Source organism: Ceratotherium simum, chromosome 22 (assembly GCF_057802395.1).
Source record: "Ceratotherium simum simum isolate JZ-2026a chromosome 22, ASM5780239v1, whole genome shotgun sequence".
Classification (NCBI taxonomy): domain Eukaryota; kingdom Metazoa; phylum Chordata; class Mammalia; order Perissodactyla; family Rhinocerotidae; genus Ceratotherium; species Ceratotherium simum.
In genome coordinates, this window is record NC_141921.1 from 12,002,079 (window position 1) to 12,020,322 (window position 18,244).

The 18,244-nt window shown below is 41.1% G+C and overlaps 1 pseudogene; it reads left to right on the forward strand.

The window, feature by feature from the left end:
* LOC147914053 (cytochrome P450 4X1-like) overlaps window positions 1–7,627 on the forward strand; it is a 197,003-nt pseudogene extending 189,376 nt beyond the window's left edge.
* The last annotated feature ends 10,617 nt before the right edge of the window (window positions 7,628–18,244 follow it).

Below are 18,244 nucleotides of genomic sequence, written 5' to 3' on the forward strand. Positions count from 1 at the left end.
CTACTAGGTACATTCACATTGTTGTACAACCATCATCACTGTCATTCTCCAGAACTCTCCATCTTGCAAAGCTGAAACTCCATACCAGTCAAACAATAACTCCTCACTCCACTCCCCACTCAGCCCCTGGCAACCACCATTCTACTTTCTCTCTATGAATTTGACTAGGTATTTAGGTACCTTGTGTATGTTGAACCATACAGTATTTGTCTTTGGGGGACTATTGTTGATGGCATGTCCATTTATTTTTTTATTGATGTTTTAATAGTTTTTAACATTGTGAAATTTTGGGTTGTACATTTTTGTTTGCCCATCACCATATATATGACTCCCTTCACCCCTTATGCCCACCCCCCATCCCCATTGTCCCTGGTAACTACAATACAGTTTTCTCTGTCCATGTGTTGGTTTATATTCCACATATGAGTGAGATCATATGGTGTTTGTCTTTCTCCTTCTGGCCTACTTCACTTAACATAATACCCTCCAGGCCCATCCATGTTGTTGCAAATGGGACGAGTTTGTGTTTTTTTATGGCTGAGTAGTATTCCATTGTACATATATACCACATTTTCTTGATCCAATCGTCAGTCGAGTGACACTTAGGTTGCTTCCACTTCTTGGCTATAGTGAATAATGCTGCAATGAACATAAGGGTGCATAAGCCTCTTTGGATTGTTGATTGCAGGTTCGTTGGATAGATTCCCAGTAGTGGAATGGCTGGATCATAGGGCATCTCTATTTTTAATTCTTTGAGGAGTCTCCATACCGTTTTCCATAGAGGCTGCACCAGTTTGCATTCCCACCAGCTGTGTATGAGGGTTCCTTTTTCTCCACATCTTCTCCAACATTGGTTGTTTTTTGTCTTGGTGATTATAGCCATTCTATGTCTATATTACCTAAAGCAATCTACAGATTCAATGCAATCCCAATCAGAATCCCAATGACATTCTTCACGGAAATAGAAAAAAGAATACTAAAATTTATATGGGGAAACAAAAGACCCCGAATAGCTAAAGCAATCCTAAGAAAAAAGAACAAAGCAGGAGGCATCACAATCCCTGGCTTCAAAACATACTACAAAGCAATAGTAATCAAAACAGCATGATACTGGTACAAAAACAGACACACAGATCAATGGAACAGAATTGAAAGCACAGAGATAAAACCACATATATACGGACAGCTAATTTTTGACAAAGGTGCTAAGAACATACAACGGAGAAAGGAAAGTCTCTTCAGTAAAGGGTGTTGGGAAAACTGGACAGCCACATGCAAAAGAATGAAAGTGGACCATCTGCTATCGCCATTCATAAAAATTAACTCAAAATGGATCAAAGACTTGAAGGTGGGACCTGAAACTATAAAACTCATAGAAGAAAATATAGGCAACACACTATTTGACATTGGTCGTAAAGGAATCTTTTGGGATAACATGTCTACCCAGACTAGGGAAACTAAAGAAAAAATAAACAAGTGGGACTTTACCAAATTAAAGAGCTTCTATAAGACAAACGAAACCAGAATCAAGATGAACAGACAACCCACCAGCTTGGAGAGAATATTTGCAAAACATACATCTGACAATGTGTTGATCTCCATAATATATAAAGAACTCACACAACTGAACAACAAAAAAACAAACAACCTGATCAAAAAATGGGCAGAGGAAATGAACAGACACTTCTCCAAAGAAGATATACAGATGGCCAATAGGCACATGAAAAGATGTTCAACATCATTAATCATCAGGGAAATGCAAATCAAAACAACACTAAGATATCACCTCACGGCATGTCCATATTTAATGACATCTTGTGATTTTCATTTCTTACCTGGACAACTATTAGATTTCTTATTCTACTTTCCCTTTCTCCCCATACTCCTCCTACTTTGCGTTGCGTTATTTTCACTTTTATTGTTTATGTGTTATTCTTCCACCCATGTCCCTATCCTTATTTTAGTCTGAGATCTAGAATTAAATCTATGTAATTTTCCTTGTCATCTCTTGCTTAGATGAAGCTTATCCACTATAGATTCCTCAGGATGGGCTCATGAGCATAGTATTTTCTGAGTTTATGCAAGTTGATAAGTGTTTTTTTGCAGACTTCAAACTCAGAGGACATTTTTGCTGGATATAAAATACTTATCTGAGATGTTGTTTCCTTGAGTTTGCTGAAAATGCTCTAATCTTGCCTTGATTTCTTTTTTGTTCTTGAGAAGTATGGTGCTAGCCTAACTTTCTTATCCTTAAAAGACATTTCGTCTTTTGGTATGGAGTCTCTGAGGATTTTCTTTTTTTTTTTTAAAGATTTTATTTATTCAGTTTTTTCCCCCCAAAGCCCCAGTAGAGAGTTGTATGTCATAGGTTCACATCCTTCTAGTTGCTGTACGTGGGACTCGGCCTCGCGATGGACGGAGAAGTGGTGCCTCGGGGCGCTCCCGGGATCCGAACCCGGGCCGCCAGCATCAGAGCGCGCGCACTTAACCGCTAAGCCACGGAGCCGGCCCTCTGAGGATTTTCTTTTCTCTGTATTTAATGTCAAATAGTTTTAGTAGGATATATATTGGGATTGGTTATTCTGTTCCAATTTTTCAAGGCATATGGTGGGCTCTTTAATATGCACAATTAAATTTTCTCTTGTTTCCAGAAAGTTTTTGTGGATTATGTTTTAAATATTTTGTTCCATATTTTTGTTTTTTTCTTATAGTCTTTTCTTTTTTTTTAATTTTATTTATTTATTTATTTATTCCCCGAAAGCCCCAGTAGATACTTGTATGTCATAGCTGCACATCTTTCTAGTTGCTGTATGTGGGACACGGCCTCAGCATGGCCAGAGAAGCGGTGCATCAGTGCACGCCTGGGATCCGAACCCGAGCCGCCAGCAGCGGAGAGTGTGCACTTAACCGTTAAGCCGTGGGGCTGGCCCTAGTCTTTTCTTTTTTTTTTTTTTTAAAGATTTTATTTATTTTTTTCCCCCCAAAGCCCCAGTAGATAGCTGTACGTCATAGTTGCACATCCTTCTAGTTGCTGTATGTGGGATGTGGCCTCAGCGTGGCCGGAGAAGCAGTGTGTTGATGCGCGCCGGGATCCGAACCTGGGCCGCCAGCAGCAGAGTGCGCGCACTTAACCTCTAAGCCACGGGGCCAGCCCCCTAGTCTTTTCAATTATACATAGGTTGGCATTTCTTTGCCTGTCTCCCATTTCACTCTATTTAGTTTCATAATTGTCCATGAAAATGAGTTATTAGCCTGAAGAAGAAAGGAAGCATTGGTCACTTGTACCTAAATTTGAAATCATCTTAATTATATTACCTGTCTAGTTATATAAAATATATTTTTGGTCTGTTGTGTTTGTCTTTGGAGCTTTGATCAAAAGTTGTCATTTGATGGGAAAATAAACATCTGCAAAAATGAAATCTATTCAAATGTAATATGCCTACTCTGACCTTAGGAAATTAGGCAAGATTTGAAGCTAAAATGGGCCACAGCTTGCTCTGTAATTGATTTTACTTTAATTGACTTTGCTGTCACTTTGATAATGGGGAATTAATATTATACCCCAGAAAAGGTAACCAGAAATGAAAGGAATCCCTCAAGGATAAGAAGAGGCTGGATAACACTCAGATGAGGAGGTACCAGAATTTTCAGGATGGTATCCTTTCTGCCCAGGTAAATCCTTGCAATTTCTGAGCCTGCTCATATATCTAGTTAATTGCTTGAGTAGGTGGGTGGGTGAGGAGGAAGAGAGACACAAACAAAATGGATCACTTAAATTTAACAATACTTTGGAATTGGTGGGTTGACTCCGTACAGTTTGAGGTAAAGATAGAATTGTGCAACTCTGTCACTAGAGGGAGTCAGAGAAGACTTAATTTTCCACTGATTTGACAGGATTATCATAATGACACATATTAGTGCAGGGAAGCACAGGAGAACGGGTCACAGGGTAAGCTGGTAAAATGCTGAGGAGGAGGTGCTGGGAATCTGGATAAATCGGGCAGGATGACTGGAGGAGCTCTTTCCAAGGCCTGCTTTCCTGATCTAACCTTGTTCTCAGTTATGCTCTGGGCAAAGTGTGGCTTATAGAATGTACTTGTTGAACTGAATTAAAATTGAAACTTTAATTTTTTCCCCAAACCATTATTTTGATTGGGGCTCCAAGCATCTATAAACTGACATTACATAAAAATATTTCTATTGTACTTTCTAAGCTGAAAACTCCTCAGACACTGACCTGCGATCCGAGGTGAACACATTCATGTTGGCAGGGCACAATGGCAGGGGGCATTTCCTGGCTCCTCTACCACCTGGCTCTGAACCATGAGCATCAAGAGAGATGCTGGGAGATCAGGGGCATCCTGGGAGATGGTCCTCCAATGCCTGGTAAGATCTATATCCCTAAATATTTCATCCTAGTTCTTCTCCTAGGATTTTGCTTTATTCTTTCCTCTTGTACCTTGGTGACTGTAGTGCTTCAGGATATGTGTATTTGAAAGCTGAAGAGGCAGCTTTCTGATCCATTTCTAGAAGGCTCAAAATTATCCCTTTGTCTTTTGCAAAAGAAGTTCATTCATCCTTAAGTTGTCTATTTCACTGTTTTTCTAATCAGTGGTCTATAAAATGTCCCATTTCTTCCTTTCACATAGGCTCTGGTGCATTGGAAATGAGGACTTGATCCATAGACATGCCTTTAGAGCTTGACTGGTTGGGCTCAAGCGGGCTCCTCTTCTGAGGGACCTGAGTGAGCATCTGCATCATTTAAGCCTCATTGTGGACATTGTCTCTCATCCCCTTGTTCACTTCTCAGGACTGGCTTTGGACTTTGAACATAGTACTAAATGATACACACTGTAGTTGAGTTTAGCAAATATGGACCAAGGACATTTTAAGTACTGAAGCATTAAAAATGTGCAAGATTTCGTGTGGGTCCTGCCCTCAATGATTTCACTCCCGTGTATAGGAGCCAGGCCACTGTACAGGTAGTTGCAGTATAACATGGTGAGGGTGATGAGAGAGATATGTGCTGGCTCCAGAGAGACTTAGAAGACAGGCACCTATCCTGGCATGGGGACTCAAGGAGACTTCCTGAGAGAGCTGACATTAAGCTGCCTCTTACAGGATAGGTGGTATTTAGCCAGACAAAAACTTCAACTCCATTTTGCTAGAGCTTGAGAATATCTTGCCATGAATGAAGCCCAGTATAACTGGATACACCCCCTCAGTATACTCCCTCTGACATGCCATTTGCAGGGAAATCACCTGTCCCTGATATAAACCACACTCTTCACCCCAGCTTGATATTTCACATATCATTGTTTTGCCAGTCAGAGGGGCAGAAAGATAGAAATGGTAAGGGCAACTGAGCCCCATGAATAGTAGGAAAATGCCATATTTCAAATGCAAATCTCAGCTTAATTAGAACATTTTTAAAGGAAAATTTGAATTAACATAGGTATAGCAGAGATCTCACTTTTCGTGAAGATTAACAGTCATTTCCTACCATAAATTAAAGGCCTAATGTATATAGCACAAAATGCAGTGTTTATTAGACATTTTTTATTTATTCATTGAATTTGCAAACACTGTATACAACCTCCCAACATTAATTAGATATTTTAACTTTGATTAGGGTGGATGTATATACAAATCAAATATTGACCTTTCTCATTCTTGTTTGGCCGATGTGAAATGTGAAAACAATAAAGAAATCTTTGCCAAGTGAGAAAGCAAAGTCCAGAGGATCTGTTAGCTACCCTTTATTGTAATGAGAGAAATGGCAATAGTATTATAGAGAATAAAATACATTTTTATTCTATAAATGGCCTTATAGTTACATTTAATGAAAGTTGTACATAGCATTCTGAGAATTTATAATTATTTTAGATAATATTTTAGATAATTCATATTTTAGATAATAAAACCACACTGCAAAGAGCAATTTCTGGAAATGCTGGGAAGTTGTTCAACATCTACATTTGGCTCCTTGTCAGCCCATTTCTGCTTTGGGTTAAAATTCCTCTCTTCTTTTTGCAACAGGGCTGAGACAGACAATGTTGTTTTTCTTAAATGTGCCAAGTGACAGACTAAACAGAATTATTTTTTTTTACTCTGGGTTTGAGGAAGAAACAGTCCAAAATTAAAATTTCACGTTAACTAATGGTCACAGCCTACATTCAAAATAAGTGATCAGAAAAGCAAATAAAAATACAATAAATCAAACAGACTGAATATATGCAGTCATTTTATTGAACCAACCTGACCAGCTAGGATACAAATAAAAAACTATTTTTCTCCCTCTGGCACTTCACACTTGCGGTGTGGGGCAAGTTCTTTTCATCTCTGGGGTGTAATCTTGGGTGAATCTCATAGAGTTCCCATCCATTTAAATCTCAAGGGTAGTCTCATTTCAGTAATTAAGTGTCTGGACCAGTGTCATAATAAAAACTTCAAATTCTCATCCACTTGGAGCGTCTCCCTCCACCCAGCTTCTCTGAGTCTGGAAGCCAGTGGTGGGTGAGGGGTTGTGGTGGCTTCTCCTTACTGACCAGCTCCTCCCCTGCCCAGTAGCTGCTGCTTCTGACCCTTCTAGAAACGGCCTCAGGAGAGAGGATAAGGAGAAAGGATCTGGTACAGTTGCGCTCTTGCCCTCTGAGCTTGGTGGGTAGTCAATACTTTCTTTTATCCTCCATGGGAGCATCTGTGGGATTCTTGGAGATTCCCTCAGTGGGACTTTGCAATGGTGATTCATGGGGCGAAGGAATTCTTGTCCTAGGTCAGAGTTACTTTCAAGCTGGTTCTGGAACTCTTCCTCCTGCAGGTTCATTGGCCCTCAGGACACACTGGAGCATTCCTGCCTTGCCCTGCTGCTCTCCCCTGCCTCTCTGTCTGTTCTGAGCCATGGCCTTACTATCAGTCCAGTGCTCCCCAAACTCCAGGGAGCACGTGTCAGATCATCTAAGTGACCATTATGAAGCCCCATTTTGCTTAACATGGAGTGGAGCATCCTCCTCCATTCTCCTCGGCACTCTGGCATTCCAACAATTCTTTTTAAAGGATGCTTTTTTTTCCCTCTCAAAACTCTTAAGCCTCCTCTCTTGAATGCCTATACATTCTTCATTTATATGATGAGTTAAGGGTTACAAAACTGGGTGTTCAGAAATCTCCTTAGCAAATCCTTTACTATTAGTTTAGCACCCTCAGTTTATAATGAGGATATTTGGCACCTGTTTGATTCCTCTTCCTCTCGGACCTCAGCTGATCCTGAGGCAGAGAGAGTCCCATTTTAACTTTTTGTTACATAAACCAATTGGCAAAATAGCTTTAGTCTGAGGATTATATTTACGAGGAACAAATATCAAATAGAAAAATAATATCGGTGTTTACAAACTAGATGTGGAGTCTGAGTTCCCTTCCCTCCCTCCCTTGTCCTCACAGGGACCAGCTGGGTGAGATGTCGTACCTCACAATGTGCATCAAGTAGTCACTTCCATTGGCCCCTCCAGTCCCATCCATTTCCAGAGAACTCAGCAAGCCCATTACCTTCCCAGATGGATGCCTGCAGGTCTTTGCATTACTTTCCTTAGCACTTCCTAGAGACTGTGGGATCCTGGGAACACAGGAATGAAGACCAGTGGGTTTCTCTACTCCTGGAGGAGTCAAAAGACTGAGGACAGCTGGCTTAGGGTTGGGCACCTATTAAGAGCTCAGTGGGTAATGTCTTGATCAGATGTGGGTTTCAGAGACTTCCCCAAAGGCACATAGCCATTTGCAGCAAAGCTATGCCCAGAACACATGTCACCAGAATCCGAGCCCAGGGTTTCTTCCATTGCGGGACATTGTTTCTCAGATAATTCTTGTTTGGCTGAGTTTGAGACCCAGGTGAGACTTCATGGAAGATGAGCACCCTTTCTTTATCTATAAGACCCCCCAAGCAGGGTCTTTGTCTTCATCATCATCATCATATCACCCTTATAAGTGTGCAGCACATAGTAGTTTACAGAGAGCCTTCAAATAGATTATATCCTTGTTTCCCCCCTTGGAACATGATCTCAGCAGACACTATAGAGTGCTTGGCAGTTTACAAAGAACTTTTCAATACTTTTTGTGTAGCCAAAACCCACTGGGGGACCCGAACATGCAGATGAGCAGAGCTAGGACTCACACAGAGGTCCCACACCTAGTGCTCTTCTGAAAAACACAGTTTTCTGAGCAGGGTGAGTAGGAGAGGCAGAGAGTTCACATGAGACACCCTTCACTCCCCTCTGTTGGTATTCTACTGACTCTTGCCCTGGAAACAAGCTGACAGCATTGCTTGTAGCATATACCAATGGCCTGTCACTTACTGCGTCATTGTTGAGAGATCCAGAGTTAATTTACTAGAATTATTTCTGGTAAACAAATAGTCTCTCCACTGTCTTTTTTTTTTTTTAATATTCAAGTGGCATAGATAATTGACCAAACTCCCCAGCTTTGGTATATAAACAGCACCAACAGAAACTTGTCATTGGATCTGCATGATGGAATTACAGTTCTGTTCTTATGCACCCAAACTGTCCCCAGTGGGTGACTTATAGTCCATTAATAGATATATAAGTTAATTCCAGAAGTAGCAGAAAACATAAGCAGGGGTTAACATTTTCACTGGATACCAATAGCTCCTTAAGATAGAATCATGTATTAAATAGATCATTGCTTAGAATACTAAGGTGCCACCAAGCCTCATCTTCCCATGGGTCCTTCACTGCTGGCATCAGCTACAGCACACACAGCTCTACCAGGAGATACCTCTTCCCCTTCTAGGAGACAAGTCTTACTGAAGAGAGGTATAACAATAGCCCACAACTTGCTCTTGCTCTTGCGATCTCTTTATTTCCTCTCTTTTTCAGGAATAAATGTGGTTCTCAGTATTTCGGGTCCTCACCACAACCCTGCAATCTTGCAAAACCCAAAGGTATGACTGTCTTACATGTAAGCACTTCAAAGAACTAGTGCTATGCATGTTACTTTTTGTTAGATATGTATGGAAGTGGCAAATGTCACAAAGCAAGCAAAAATAAACACTAAAAATGTAAAATTTTCCACCAAAGGAAAATTGTCCTCTTCCCTTATTCCTACTTTCTCTTCACTTTGAATGAACAGATTGGCATAATGCCACACAATATGCTCTAAACTGTCACAGTCTGCACACAAGTCATTTACTGAACAAGCTCTACCAAGCACTGACCTAGGTATCTGCAAGAGTGTAGACTCTCAGTAGCATTTCAGGCAATTCAAACTCCCTTTGCTGGATGTAACAATCAGGGTTCTGGAAGGAAATGATGACACACTCAAGCTGGGCAATGGGACACAAGAGAGAGACTGCTCCTGGGAAAGGCCATCAGACAGGAGTTGCGGCTTCAGTAGAGCCTGCAGCCAACCTGAGGCAGCCTGGGAGGGAGGGGCCCAGGGAATAAATAAGCTGACCACTCTCTCCTCCCACCCTCCAGATTTCCTGTCAGTGCCTTTTATTGGCCAAACCCAACAGGAAACCATGTGGATCAGCTTCTTGGCATCCAGAGCAGGGTGGGAAAGGGAGGAGAGAGGATCTAGAGAGGCAAAAAGAAGATGTGTAGCATACCTCACTTCCTGGATCAATGTTCTTGAAACTCTAAACCCTTACAACATGTACAGACACTTCCTTTTATGTAAGCTGCTAGGGTTTAAGATCTGTTACATGTAATGGGAAGTTGGACCGCATGTCTCAGTAACAACTGATCACATAATCATTTTGGCTTGACTTCTAAGTGGGTGCACTCTTACCCCCAAAGTGAAACTAATACCACTGGCCATTAGAATTTCTGCTTTCCCCCTACTTAGTCTGGGTAGCAGACTGGTCCACTGGGAGGCCAGACAAGGTCCGCAGGTCTAGAGTAGCTCTGTCCAGTGTGGTAGCCATCAGCCACATATGGCTATTGAGCACTTGAAACGTGGCTAGTCGGAACTGAGATGTGCTGGAAATGTAAAACACACACTGGATTTTGAAGATGTAGTGCAAAAAATGTGAAATGTTTCCTTAATACTTATTTATATTGAGTACATGTTGTAATGATGGTATCTTCTATTAAATAAATTCCATCATTAAAATTAATTTCACCTTTTAACAATGTGCCTACCAGAACATTTGAAATTACACATGTGGCTCACAGTATATTTCCATTGATTAGTGCTAAGTAGTAGCTTATGATATGCGTCAATGGTGTTTTGGGGATGGTGGTGGGGTTGTGCTCTCATTTCAGGTCTTTGACCCCAAGAGATTCTCTTGGCAGAATTCTGATGAGAGACACCCCCACTGCTTCTTACCATTCTCAGCTGGACCAAGGTGGGTGCAATTTGAAATTGTTGAAAATACACAAAAATGTTTACTTAGGAACAGCTTTCTCCCTTTAGCCCCTCAGCTCTATAAATTCTTCCATGGAACTCCATCCTCTCACCTGACCGTGAGGTAGATCTTGATGCCTATTTGAGCCCCTGAAAGGGCCAGTTAGTTTCGCAAAGGACAATGCTCTTTTCTATCACATCCTGTACAGCCAAGTCTCAGAAAGCTCTCCTGTGATGCAAGCTGTTTCTCATAGACTCAATGCAGTCCATGTCCAATGCAGGAGAAATAATTCTTTTTTTCTTTTATTTCAGCCTTACTGAGGCACAATTGACATAGGAAATTATAAGATATTTAAAGCGTACAGTGTAGTGATTTGATGTACATATATATGTTGTGAAAGAATTTCTCCCCATCTAGTTAGTTAACATATCCTTCACCTCACATATTTATCTTTGTGTGTGTGTGTGTGTGTGTGTGTGTGAGAACACTTAAGTTCTACTTTCTTAGCAAATTTCAATTATACAATACAGCATTATCAACTGTAGTCATCATGTTTTACATTAGATCCTCACAGGAGACACATTCTATGAGCAACTCCAAGTGTCACCTTGTTTAGAGAGGGTGTCACATTGGAACCTCCCAGCTCACATTCTTACGGGGACAATGAGTCCAAAGTCCAGAAGTTTCTGTGGCATTTACTGTGAAAATGTTGCTTTCCTGTGAACTTCAGACTTGTTATTCTAGTATCTTATTAAAGAGTCAGAAGAAACAGTCTTCTTCAAGTCTCTCTTTCTTTCCCTGGGTGTCTGCAGGAACTACATCGGGCAGCACTCTGCCATGGCTGAGTAAAGATGGCCATTGCTCTGATTCTGCTCTGCTTCAAGGTGACTCCAGACCCCACCAGGCCTCTTGTCTTCTTGCCCCAGGTTATCCTCAAACCCAAGAGTGGGGTCCACTTGCACCTGAAGAAACTCCCCTAATGCTACAGCCCAGGGTGCAATGATTATATATATTTTGTTTTAAAGTTAAATGATAGCTAATTGTCCAAGGAAATGGAGCGGCATCAAAGTGTGGTGGGAGGGCTAGGGGAGGTGGGATGGGGGTCTCTGTGGAGCTACACATTATCCAAAAGCATCTGTTCTGTATGACTTTGGGAGATTGTTATATCTTTTCTGTTTGATTCTTGCTACTATTAATGATAGATTCCAAGAATTTTCCTAGATGACTTCCATATATTTTCTGTCATTTTTTAAAATAGTTTTTAGAATTACACAAGTAATAGGTGAAGGTATGCTCACAGTAAGAGATTTCCAACACTAGAAAAGTATGTAGAGTGAAAAGTAAAAATCCTACTTCACATAGCCCACACCTCCCTGCTCTGACCAATCCTACTGCTTTTCCTAAAACAGAATGGTTTGGTGTGCATTCTTTCAGACTTTCTCTGGTACATTTCATATGTGCATATGTATGTATGCATTCTTATAGATGGGATCATATCTATATTTTTCTTGCTTTTTTGACTTAATAAAAATATATCTTATTTCTAATCATGGATTCATGATATTCTGTAATATGGTTGTACTATATTTAACTATTTTCCTATTATTGGGTATTTAAGTTATTCATAGTTTTAAAAACATGCTTATTGGACATCTGTGTTTATCTTTGTTTTGTTCTCTGTGATTTGTACATCATCTATGTTTATTTTTCTATGGAGTTGTTTGTCTTTTTCTTGTTGGTTCCAATGAGTCCTTTATGTATTGTGGATAATAATCCTTGATTGTAACTTTTCTTTGTCATTATTTCCCAGTAAAAAGTAAAAAGTTTTTACTTTTTTAAAACTGTATTTATGGTGTCTGTTACCATATGGAACTTCTAAATTTTCATGAAGTAAGATATATAAACTTTTCTTTATGGTTTCTGAGTTTTGAGTCTTGGCTAAGAAAGCCTTCATTTCGAATATTATCAAGCTATTCTACATATTTTCCTGGTGCTAACAACTCTAGTGAAGCCTGAATGGGAATTTCTTAATGATTTCCAGATTCATCCCTCATTTGATGTTTAAGTGCTACTCCCTATCAGGTACTGTGACAAGCACTAGGGATGCAGTGGATTGATAGACATGGTCCCTTCCCTCATGAAGCTTGTCTCCTAAAGTGGAAGATGGATAACAAACAGTGTGCTAAGTGCCAAGAAGGAAATGAGTGGGCTGAGCTAGAGCTAGTCCAGGAGAACTTACTTTATATTGGGGTGTCTAGAAAATCTTATTTAAGAAGGTGACATATAAGTTGAGACCTGAAAGATGGTGATGAAAGCTACCCCTGCTTTTTATCGTGTGCTCCTAGCAGAAAAACTATGGGAAATAGCTGGACAATTTAAATTGCCCTAAAACAAACTGTAGAAGTATATCGTCCCTGCCGAGTAAAAGCAAACTGATCTTGACTATGTGGATGGATAGGAAATGAGCAGAAAGCACTGATCACATCACTGACAGCCTTCTGTAACAAAAAGATCCCCCAATAGAGGAGCTTAAACAAGATAACAATGTCTTCTCTCTCACATAAAAGTCTTGAGGAGGTGGGCGGTTCAGAGCTAGTAGGGTAGTTTGCTCTACAAGGTCATCGGACATCCAGGCTCCTTCAAGCTTGTTCTCCATCTTCAACACGTGGCTTTCAGTTGATGATCTAAGATAGCTGCTAGCTCCTGCCACCACATCTGCCTTCAAGCAAGTGGGAGGAGATAAAAGGGAATGGGGAAGTCATGCACCTTTCCTTCTGAGATATTAGCTGGAAGATGTACATATCACTTCTGCTCACAGCTCCACCAAAAAACTAGTCACAAAAACCTAGTCCCTCCTTTAGCTGAAAGGGAGACTGGGAGAGGTGGTCTTCAGCTGGCAACCATGTGCTCAGCTAAAAGTTCCATTTCTGTAGGAGTCCAGAAATAATGTTGATTAGACAATGAATCGCGTGTCTCACAAACAGCCTATCATTTGCGCATGGCCTGGTACAGGTCTTTTAAAATTGGAAACAGTATCAGGGATAGTGCTGAGCATGAAGTGTGTCATAGCACTTAGAGTTTTGTAATCAAGAGCTATCATTCAGCAGGCTATAGAGGTAAATTTGTAAACATCCAATCCCAAGCCAGGAATGGATGGAGTGGGTAAGCATCTTGGAGGAGTCACGCAGGCCTGGACAAAATACAGTGACTCTCTCTTTTCATCCTTTCAACTGCGAGATGGCACGCAAGCAAAAAATGGTGCTCAGTTTCTTGAGCACTAATCCTAAAGGTTTTTTGTAAAGGATAATACACCCAACAGAGTTGTTAGTTATGTAAAGTGTCATGTTTTTATTCTTTACCTTTTGTGAATCATTGATCTTTTTACAAATCCAAAGAAATTTGTGGATCTCCAGAAATATGGATGTACCAAGCACTGACAGACAGAGTTTGTCTGTGATGTCATGACATCAGTGGACTCCCTGAGCCCATGCCTGGACCCAACTGAGAGCCATTCCTTTGCTTTAATATCCTTAAGAACCTTAGCAGATGGCTGTGTCTAGTAATGGAGGTACCCATTAGTTCAGGAGGCAAGTCATTCCATCCCTAGGCAGCTATCACTGACAATGGTGTTTCAGATACTGAACCCAAAGCTTCCTTCTTATAACTTTCACCCATTGGTACATCTCAAAATTTCTTCAACAATTTATAATTTTAAGAGTCATTTTACCACCATTACCTAATTGGGTGTGTACCACCCCTTTGTGATGTGTATATGTATTATTATTATTATGCTCAATTTCCAGATGAGAAAAGGGAAGTTCGGTGAGAGCAGGTAGCATACCCAAGGTCTTTCAGTCATGAGTAGTAGACCCAGAACTCTAACACCCTGGCAACTCTTTAAGTATTTGGAGACAGTTCTCATGACTTTCCAGGTCCTCAGTGTTTCATCTCTATAGTTTTAGCAAATCATATGTGGGCTTGCACTAATATCCACCACCATAGAGTCAAAATGTGGAGACCGGACGGTGTTCATGGCAATCATCCTGGAACAAACTTTCTCCTGTACCTGCTCCAATCTGGGACCCATTTAGGCTCTTGCCTCTCTGGTTTATCTCTCATTTACAATTCTACTTCTGGTATTTGGACATGATATTTGCATTTTGAATTATTTCTCCAACTCCTAACTCTCCTTTTCTCCTCGAGAAGGAGGCCTGAACTACCTTTTCCCTCAGGTCTCACTGACCATTCAACACTGAAATTCTGGCCCAGTTTCTGGCTAGTGCTTCAAGCAACCCCATCTGATCCCCCTTGAATGGGAATCTAGACCTCTAGTTCTTTCTGCTTTCCTCACACATCACCATCCTCATATCCAACACTTTTCTGGTTTAATCTCTTCTGAACTCAAGCTAGTTTGACAACATCTCTCTTAAAGCATGATGCCTAGAAATGAATGAAATAATCCAAGACATTATAAGCCTACTTCTCCTGGCACTTGGGGTTGCTTCAAGTAGAGACATTGGTGACATTTGATGAAATCAGAATGCATCTTTATTCAACACTCCAGGGTCCAGAGTCTCTCTAAGAACAGTTGCAATAAGCCAAAGAAAAGGGTCCCCGGCCCTCTCTCCCCAATATTGAGAGGGCTTGTGACAACAAAGGCCTCAGCCCTGCAAATTCAAATAGAATGTAATGTGAATATCTCCTCCTGAATGGAGTAGTACAGCTTCCCTGGCAATCTTCTCTAAAATATCTGATAAGGTCACTGACTTTTTCCTTACCTCTTCCCCCTACCTCCACCCATTGTTCTATGAGTTACTGTGCTAGCCACCAGAAAAGGCCTCCATTCATGAAGAGTACTGTGAATGTACCTCCTAGCTAGAAACAGGGCTATATTGAAACACCCATGCTCTCTTTCTCCTTCTCAGTTGAAACTAGTGACACTTGTTTGTGGAAGACAGAGCTATGTCTGCCTACCTAAATCTAACTATAGATTAGCATCACCTGTAGCCACAGGTCGACCCCCCCCCGCCCCATAACCCTGTGTAGCCATGCCTAGCAGAGCGTCTGCTGCATGGTAGGCACCCAACACATATTTGTTTAATGAATGAGTGAATTCATGGATAGATGAATGAACAAATGAACCATGACCACAAGCTAACCTTTAGCCTCAGCTGTTATGTCTGGCCAAACAACAGCTATTTATGTTCTGAGAAAGCAGATGTTGCAGCTCTGATCCAAGACTCATGATGTCAGTCTCAGCTGGGGTTTGGTGAGAGGGTGTGTGTCCTGGCATAGCTCATTCCCACTGCAGGAGGCATAATTCAGTCTGCACTTATTCTTCACTCACAATTATTTTTTGAACACCCCTGTGTGCCAGGCACTGTTCTAGGCACTGGGGGTGTAGCAATGACTAGACAAAGACGGACCTCTTGAAGCTTGTATTCTAGAGGGGACACAAACATTTAAAAAATAACTGAATAAACCAATACATTAGTTAATTTTATGCTAACTGTAGTAACAAACAAAACCCCAAATTACAGTGGCTTACCACAACACAATAAAGGAAGTTTATTTTTCACTCACATAATGGTTCCATACAAGAGTTCATGGAGGGCTGGCAGGCTTCCACGTGGAGATTTCAGGACCCATGCTCTATTTATCTGTGTCTCTGCTCTCCCCTGGGGTTTTGGAGTTCTCTGTATCCACCCAGCAGACAGAGGAACAGAGTGTGGAGAAACATGTCTGCTCCTTAATTTCCTTGTCTCAGACGTGATAGACATCGCTTCTGAATGTGTTGTATTGCTGAGAACAAGTCACGAAGATGGGAGTAGAAATGGAAATGTAGCCCCTGGCTGGACAGCAACAAATGTACTTTATGGAAGAAGCAGCACAAATATTTTCCCTCTCTGTACCAGTCTATCCCTTTGGCCACCAAATATCTGGGTTTATTTTCTTCCCAAATAGAGAACACATTCACCCCCTCCTGAAGGATGACAACAGAAGTCCTCTATCACTCGATATCCCAAATCTCTGAGTGAGGCACATTGCTCTTAATCAGGCCTGGATGTGACTCCTTGTGTTCCAGGGGTCTATGAAATAAAAGACAAGTTCTCTTCACTTACCCAACATACAATTATGGAGCAGAGACAGGAAAACTGCAGTGAAAACTCCCAGCCCTATCCCAATAAGACTATGTTTCCCAGATGCCCTTGTTATTGGGTATGGTTGTGTGACTTAGTTTGGGCCAATGGGATATGAGCACAATTGATGTGCGCAGCTTAAGGATAATGCTAATCTAAAACCAAACTGCCTGCCCTAGGTTTCCTCTCCCTTTTCCAAGGGCTGGAAAGTAGACATGGCAGCACCTCCGCCTTGATATGGAAATGAAAGCAACATTTTAGGGGATGGTAGATAAAGATGGAAGGAAGCTGGGTTCCTGAATAGCTTCATGGAGCAGATCTGGTCCCCTCTGCCCCTAGCCTGGACTGTCCAGATGATTATGTGAGAGAGAAATAATCATGTCTTTCTAAGCTCTGTATTTTTGGTCTCTGTTACAGCAGTTAACCATAACGCAAACTAATAATACATGCCTTCAGTGCCAAATAGCAGAAAACCTCCATTCAACTGTCTTTAACAGTAAGGAAAATTTATTTTCCTCAATAAAGTATGCCGAGGAAGGGTTGCTCTAGGGTTGGCTAATTCATCAGCTCAGTGATGCTATCCCAGGTCCTTTCTCACTCTCACTGTCTCATGCAAGATCATGGGTACAGCGCCAGGTCTCACATGCTTATAGCACATTGTTCAATGACAGAGAAGGAGTTGTCTATTTCTGGGTATCTCTTTTAACGTGTAAGCAGAACTTTCATAAGAGACTCACAGCAGACATTCCCTCACATTTTGTGGCACAGGATTGGGTAATGTGCTCTCTCCTAAACCAATCACTGGTGAGGAGAACAGAATTGCAATGATTAGCTTTGACTGAGCCAAGTTTGCTCTTCAGTTACGTTCTGAATGAATCGGGACTCCGTTCACAGGCAGAATAGATGAATGACTATTGAGTAGGCAACAAACAGTGTTTACTAGAACCAGAAACCAGATTTGTCACTCCAGTAGCCACACTTTGATTAAGGTGTGTGTTGGGGGAAACAGCGACTCATATTTTGTCTATGGGTAGAAAGGATAGGGAGACTAGTGTTCTAGCATCTTGCTCAACAGTGGCACTGCTCATCCCAGCTGAGGATTCAGGCAAACCTGATGAGGTGAGATAATTAATGGAAACAGTCATTTGCCAAAGGTCAGATGACCACTTTGATCCCACAAGAAGGAATGCCCCACAAGGACATTTCTCCAGATTCCTTCCCACTTAATATTTCCAATCCCTTCCAGACCTACTGGAAATTTACCAAATTTCCTCCAGGCCCATCTTGTTATGTCTCTGATCTTTGATGGGGGTATAGGGCAGGAAAAGAAGCATCAGAAATACTTAACAAATGTTTAAACAACCCTTCCTGTCTTCATTTGAGAGAATTTGGGCTTTGGAGCCGGAGTCACATTTGATTTCAAAACCAAGCTCCAATTCCTAATAGACGAATAAACTTGAGTGAATTCCTCCAACACCCTCAGTTTTCTCCTGTCAAACTGAGTGTAACAAAGCTTGAAGGAAGCTGAAATGAGGTTGTTGAGAAGATGAAATGAGAGAACATGTGTAAAGACATAGCATAGTGCCTGTCACATTGTGGTCATTCAGTTAAGTTTCATTTCCTATGGGAGCCTGATGCATACCTTTTTGGCTTTATTTCAGTGTTTGTGTTTTCTTGCATTCTTTTCTTGTTGAAAACAGCATCCTTATTGCTGCATCACCTGTTCTGACCTCTTTTGGGAACA